Source organism: Vigna radiata, chromosome 2 (genome assembly GCF_000741045.1).
Source record: "Vigna radiata var. radiata cultivar VC1973A chromosome 2, Vradiata_ver6, whole genome shotgun sequence".
NCBI lineage: Eukaryota > Viridiplantae > Streptophyta > Magnoliopsida > Fabales > Fabaceae > Vigna > Vigna radiata.
In genome coordinates, this window is record NC_028352.1 from 12435828 (window position 1) to 12441502 (window position 5675).

Sequence of the window (5675 nt, forward strand, 5' to 3'; positions counted from 1 at the left end):
GGAGACACTTTCAAAGGAACCCTAATGGAGCGTCAGTCAACTTCATTAGGGCGGATTTGACTCCCCTAGCGAAGTACTGGATGGCATTCATTCATGCCAACATACAGCCATGCTCCCATGTCTCTGACATTACCATGCATCGGATTCTCTTCATCTACTACATGCTGAGGCAGATGGATGTCAACTTTGGTGAGATCATCGCCAACGAGAATCAGGACTGCGCTGCCACTGTGAGTAGCAGGACACCATTGGGACATCCGTCCTTGATTACTTATCTATGCCAGCAGGTTGGGGTGGATACTACAGTTACACCTTATGAGAGGCCGAGGAGGGCTATTGATGCCTCCTATTATCATCAGTTTTGTGGAGGTGACGAGCCAGCCGGAGCATTTCCTAGGAGACGTCCTAGGATAGTAGCAATTCAGTAGGAGGATGCACCTGTAGATGCACCGGCACAGCACGCTGAGCCTTTCCAGATGAGGGACATGTATATGTCCATGGTGGAGGCTAGGATGGAGTCTCTCCGCAGAGGGCAGGTAGCTATTGCAGAGATGATTATAGGATTGTATGACACGCCACCAGTGCACAGGTGGACTATGGATGAGTTCCATAGTACAATGGCTTGGCCTCGGGAGCAAGCACAGAGCAGCGGGTCTGGAGCAGCTGGAGCACCAGGCATAGATGATGATGATCAGGAGGATGATGATTTTGAGGATGCACAGGCTGGTGATGAGTATGACTCAGATGAGAACATGGACTGATAGGGTATCTACTGATGGATGTCAGCACTAAGACAGGGATTTTTCTTTTTCTTTTGTACTTTGGATTTGTAGAATAGGTTGAACTTTATTTTTGTGTCTATACTTGGCTTACTGATTCTGATGATGGTTTGATGATATTGCATGATGAGTTATTTGATGATGATTGAGACTGTGTGCATGTTGATATTCAGGTGAATGGTTCACTAACTATGTGAACAGATGTATGGTGATTTATGATTGTGATTATGATGCTAAGAAGGGTGTATGAATGATGTGTGAGAAAACATATTGTGTGAGGTATTGAGCTCCAGAGTTTTCACTGATATATGTACTGTTCACAGGGAAGCATGAATGATATTGCCTGAGTCTTGATAACTGATTGAATTGCATGTTTATGTCATATGATCAAGGCCATGTTTGAAAGCCCTTACTTAGCCAAATTTTTACCCAAATTGATTAAAATATTATACCCTTTTTTAACCTTAGCCTTAAACAGGATGAAAACCCTTGTTTTGAATTAATTACCTTGAGTTGGGTTGAGAATAATTGTATATGTTGAAAAGGTTCAAGTTTGGTGTTGTTTGGGGGAAAGGCAAAACAAAAGTATTAAGTTCAAAAAGTGGAAAAGAAAAATGCATGAGAAAAGAAAAAGAAGAAAAGAAAAAAACATGAAAGATGAACTCAATAAAAAGAAAAGGGAAGAAGTTAGGAATGAGTGAGATTGGTGAAAAAGAGAGTTTGTACTTGAAACTTTGAATGTTATAATAGCTCTCTTGATTCAAGGATTTTGTGATCTAGAAAAACCATTTTTTCTTTTTAGCCCAGCCTCATTATAAGCCTTTGGAAAGTCCTTGTGATGACATTTGCATGTGAGAATGTTGATTGTTTTAGATGAAGGGTAATTTTGTTTTATGTGACACGTGAATAGTTGAGAGTGGAGTGTCCTCCTAAACACTTGAGTGATTGAGTGAAACACTTACTTGGTAAGAATTGTTGAATTCCATGTTTACATTTATGCTTAGTGGATTGGTCATTCATGAATAAAACATCTGTTACGGAAGTATCTGACTATGTGAACTAAATTGGATTGAAAGCATGCATGCATCTTGATAAGATTCCACTGATAATCTAAATTGAATCATAACTTGTCATGAGGAAAATGAGTTTTGAAAATATTGAACTATTTGATGAAGAAGTGGAAAGCCAAGTTTTGTCTTGTTTGCTTGAGGACAAGCATAGTTCTAAGTTTGGGGTTATGATAACGGTCTAAAAATCATTATTTTCATGCTTAAATATGAATGAGCTTAAAATCAAGTAAAACACTTAGTTGAGTCATGTGAGAGTCAAAACTTGGTTTTAGAGATATTATGCTTATTTTTGCATTGTTTTGCAGGGTTTTGATGAGAATTGAAGATGGAAGTGAATTAGGACGGACTTAGACTCAAGAAAGAGGAAGAAAAAGGAAGAAAAGAAGAGTATATGAACCGCTCAGCAGCCAGAATCAGCATTGAGCGATCAGAGCGATCAGAGGCAAATCGCTCAACGGTAAAACTGACCGTTGAGCGGTGGCGCAACAAAGAGGCAAACCGCTGAGCGGTTAACTTAGGTGTTGAGCGATTATCTGTTTTTATTTGGCTTAGATTCTGTTATCTTTTTGGTCTAGAAATAGACCTAGTGCGATTCAAATTGTAATCTTTTGGCAGAGAGAGATGTCTAAAGTTGTTCTACACACCTTGGAGGAGGTTCCTTGGATGCTTAGGCTCCAATCTACCAAATTTAGGGTTTATTCTTCCATTCTTTCATTATTTTTCGTCTAGATTCATCATGTCCATGGTGAACTAAAACCTAGGTTGTTGGGGAACAAAGTAATATTTTGAAACTCTCTTATATCAAAATTCTTATCTTCTTTATATGCTTGCATATGCATACTTTATCAATTTCAGTTTTCAAAATTCGTTAATTCCTTACCGAAGTTTTAAAAATGCGTAAGGTTTTAATCGATTTTCAAAAGTCATAAAGAGTTTTACCATAAGTATTACCTGAACCTCACACCTCACGCACAACATCACACTTTACTCACAAATAACACCACGAACCACACCTCACACGCATCACACTTCACTCAGAAATAACACTACATATCAGATGAGAACCACACCATAAAGGAAGAACATCACAATACCACACCATGAAGAAAGAGCATAACCATCACCAAATTAACAAATGAGACTACTAGTACAAAAAAATATCACAAATACGAATAAAAAGAACAAGAAAACAAAAATAAAGAATGAAGGAGAATAGTGAATGTCTAATGAATGGGTGCATGTAATATAGAAACATCATTTAATTGAATTGGTAAAGATTGGTGAAAATTTATTACCGTAACATTTAATTAGTTTTTGTCTTCTTCTTTTTTTGTTAGAAAGTGGGTTTGTAAGCTTAACTCACCCCACAAAACCAGCTTGTAAGGTGAGGTTTGCACCTCACTTATATATTATAAATTGGCCTTATCTCTAGTCGATGTGGGACTTCCAACACACCCCCTTCACACCGAGGTATAGACATCTCGTGCATGTTAGTAGAAATTGGGTGGTCTAATAGCGGCCCGACAACAGGTGGAATAGAAACAGAAATACCCACTTAGAACTCGCTAGGATAGGCTTTAACCATGGCTCTGATACCATGTTAGAAAGTGGGTTTGTAAGCCTAACTCACCCCACAAAACCGGCTTGTAAGGTGAGGTTTGCACCTCACTTATATATTATAAATTGGCCTTATCTCTAGTTGACAAAAGGTAGCCTTTCACTCCTGTTTTAAAACCAAGTAAAACACATTTTCTTGCACGAGGTTGAAATTTTGTTCTTTGAGCTTGAAGAGTTGAAGCATAGCAAAGTGAGCCAAAAACTCGCAAGTAATGTCAGGTTTAACATTGTGTAACAGCTGAGATTGGGAAAAATATGCCAAAACTTTGGAAGGTAAAATATTAATGAGTTGCACAGCATAACAAACAGCAAAAGACCAGAAAATGATATGCAAATGGGATTGAAACATTAAAGATCTAGCAACATTGAGAATGTGTTGATGCTTTCTCTCAACAACTCCATTTTGTTGAGGTGTTTCAACATAAGATAATTGATGTTGTATCCCTTTTTGTCTATAAAATTTGTCATTGCAAACTCATTACCATTATCTGATCTAACAACTTTTACATCAACGCCAAATTGAGTTTTGATATAAGAAGCAAAGCCAATAAGTTGTGATCTTGTATCAGAGTTACTTGCCATCAATTTAATCCATGTGAATCTAGACATATAATCCACTACAGTTAAGAAATATTTGAAACCATCAACAGAAGAAGTACAATATGGCCCNCAAATATCAACATGAATTAAATCAAAAGGAGCTTTTGAAACAGTAGTACTTAATTTAAAAGGCAATTTTCTTTGCTTAGAATAGTGACAAGTATCACAAGGAGTGGATTTTGTATCAGGTAAAGTGGCATACATTGTGCGTAATTTGGTATAACANGAAGAAGAAGGATGTCCTAGTCTAGAGTGCCAAATATCTTTAGAGTCAGATCTTATTGTAGAACAAGCAAGAATTCTCAGAAGAAATAGCAGTTGGTGAAGCAAGGGGTGTGGATGCAGGAACTATCATGATATACAAGTCATCTCTTTCTTCAGCTTTTCCAATCATCTGTAGGGTTGACTTGTCCTGTATTTCACATGAAAATTCAGAGATTATAATTTTACAAGATAGAGATTTAGTTAACTTTGTGACCGAAATAAGATTGACTGAAAATTTAGGAACAAACAAGGCATTATGTAAGGTAAGGTGTGGGCCAAGAGAAACTGTGCCAGAAAAATGAGCAAATGAAGAGTTCTTGTTGGGCAGAGAAATTGCAATTTGTGAGATTCTATGATAAGAAATAAAATGAGACAAAGAACTGGATATATGATCAGTAGCACCTGTGTCTAGAATATATTGGGAAGAGATATTACCTTGATCCTGAGAAGAAGTGGAAACATTATGAGAACTCACTAGACCAATAGAATGTGTGACTGTGGGATTAGATTGAGGAAGAAGTGTCAATAGACCTTGAATTTTCTCTTGAGAAAGTTCCAAACTTGAGGAATGTGATTGCGCCTGAGAACTATTAGAAGAAGAAACAACTACAGAAATCATTGAAGGAGAAGAAATTATAGAAAAGCCAAGAACGAGAGGTAGAAGATGAAGATTTTGAGAGTAAGAGAATTGGTTGCGGAAAAACGTGATCAAGAATTAATTTTCTTCTGATACCATGTTATGAGAAAAGAAATAATGAAATATTGTATTTCTTATTCAATGATAAGGAGATAATACAATTGATATATATATATATATATATATATATATATATATATATATATATATATATATATATATAAAATTGTTTAGAGTAATATAAAAAAGAAATATAAGTATAAAAATATATGAATATAAATATACATATATGAATAAAAATAAAATAATTCTAATATTTATTATGTAATGTGAAGGACATAACAAACTTTTAAGAAATGCATGAAAAAATTGAGAGGTGCATGGACAAGCAATCCAGTTCCCATACCATTCTTTTGAGTCTTCCACATGACTCAATGGCGAACAACGACGATATTTTTTTATTTATTCAATGACTTAATAAAAAACATAAGAAAAAAAATTCAATAAATATTTATCAATTTATATTAATCTTATACCACTACAAGAAAAATCGTTGTTACATACGGCCAAAATCCGTATATAACCTCTAAAATCCGTATATAATGTGGTGTTATATACGGATTACATACGGCCAAAAATCCGTATATAATAAGGGTGTAGATAAATTACATACGGATAATCCGTATATAAATTACATACGGATAATCC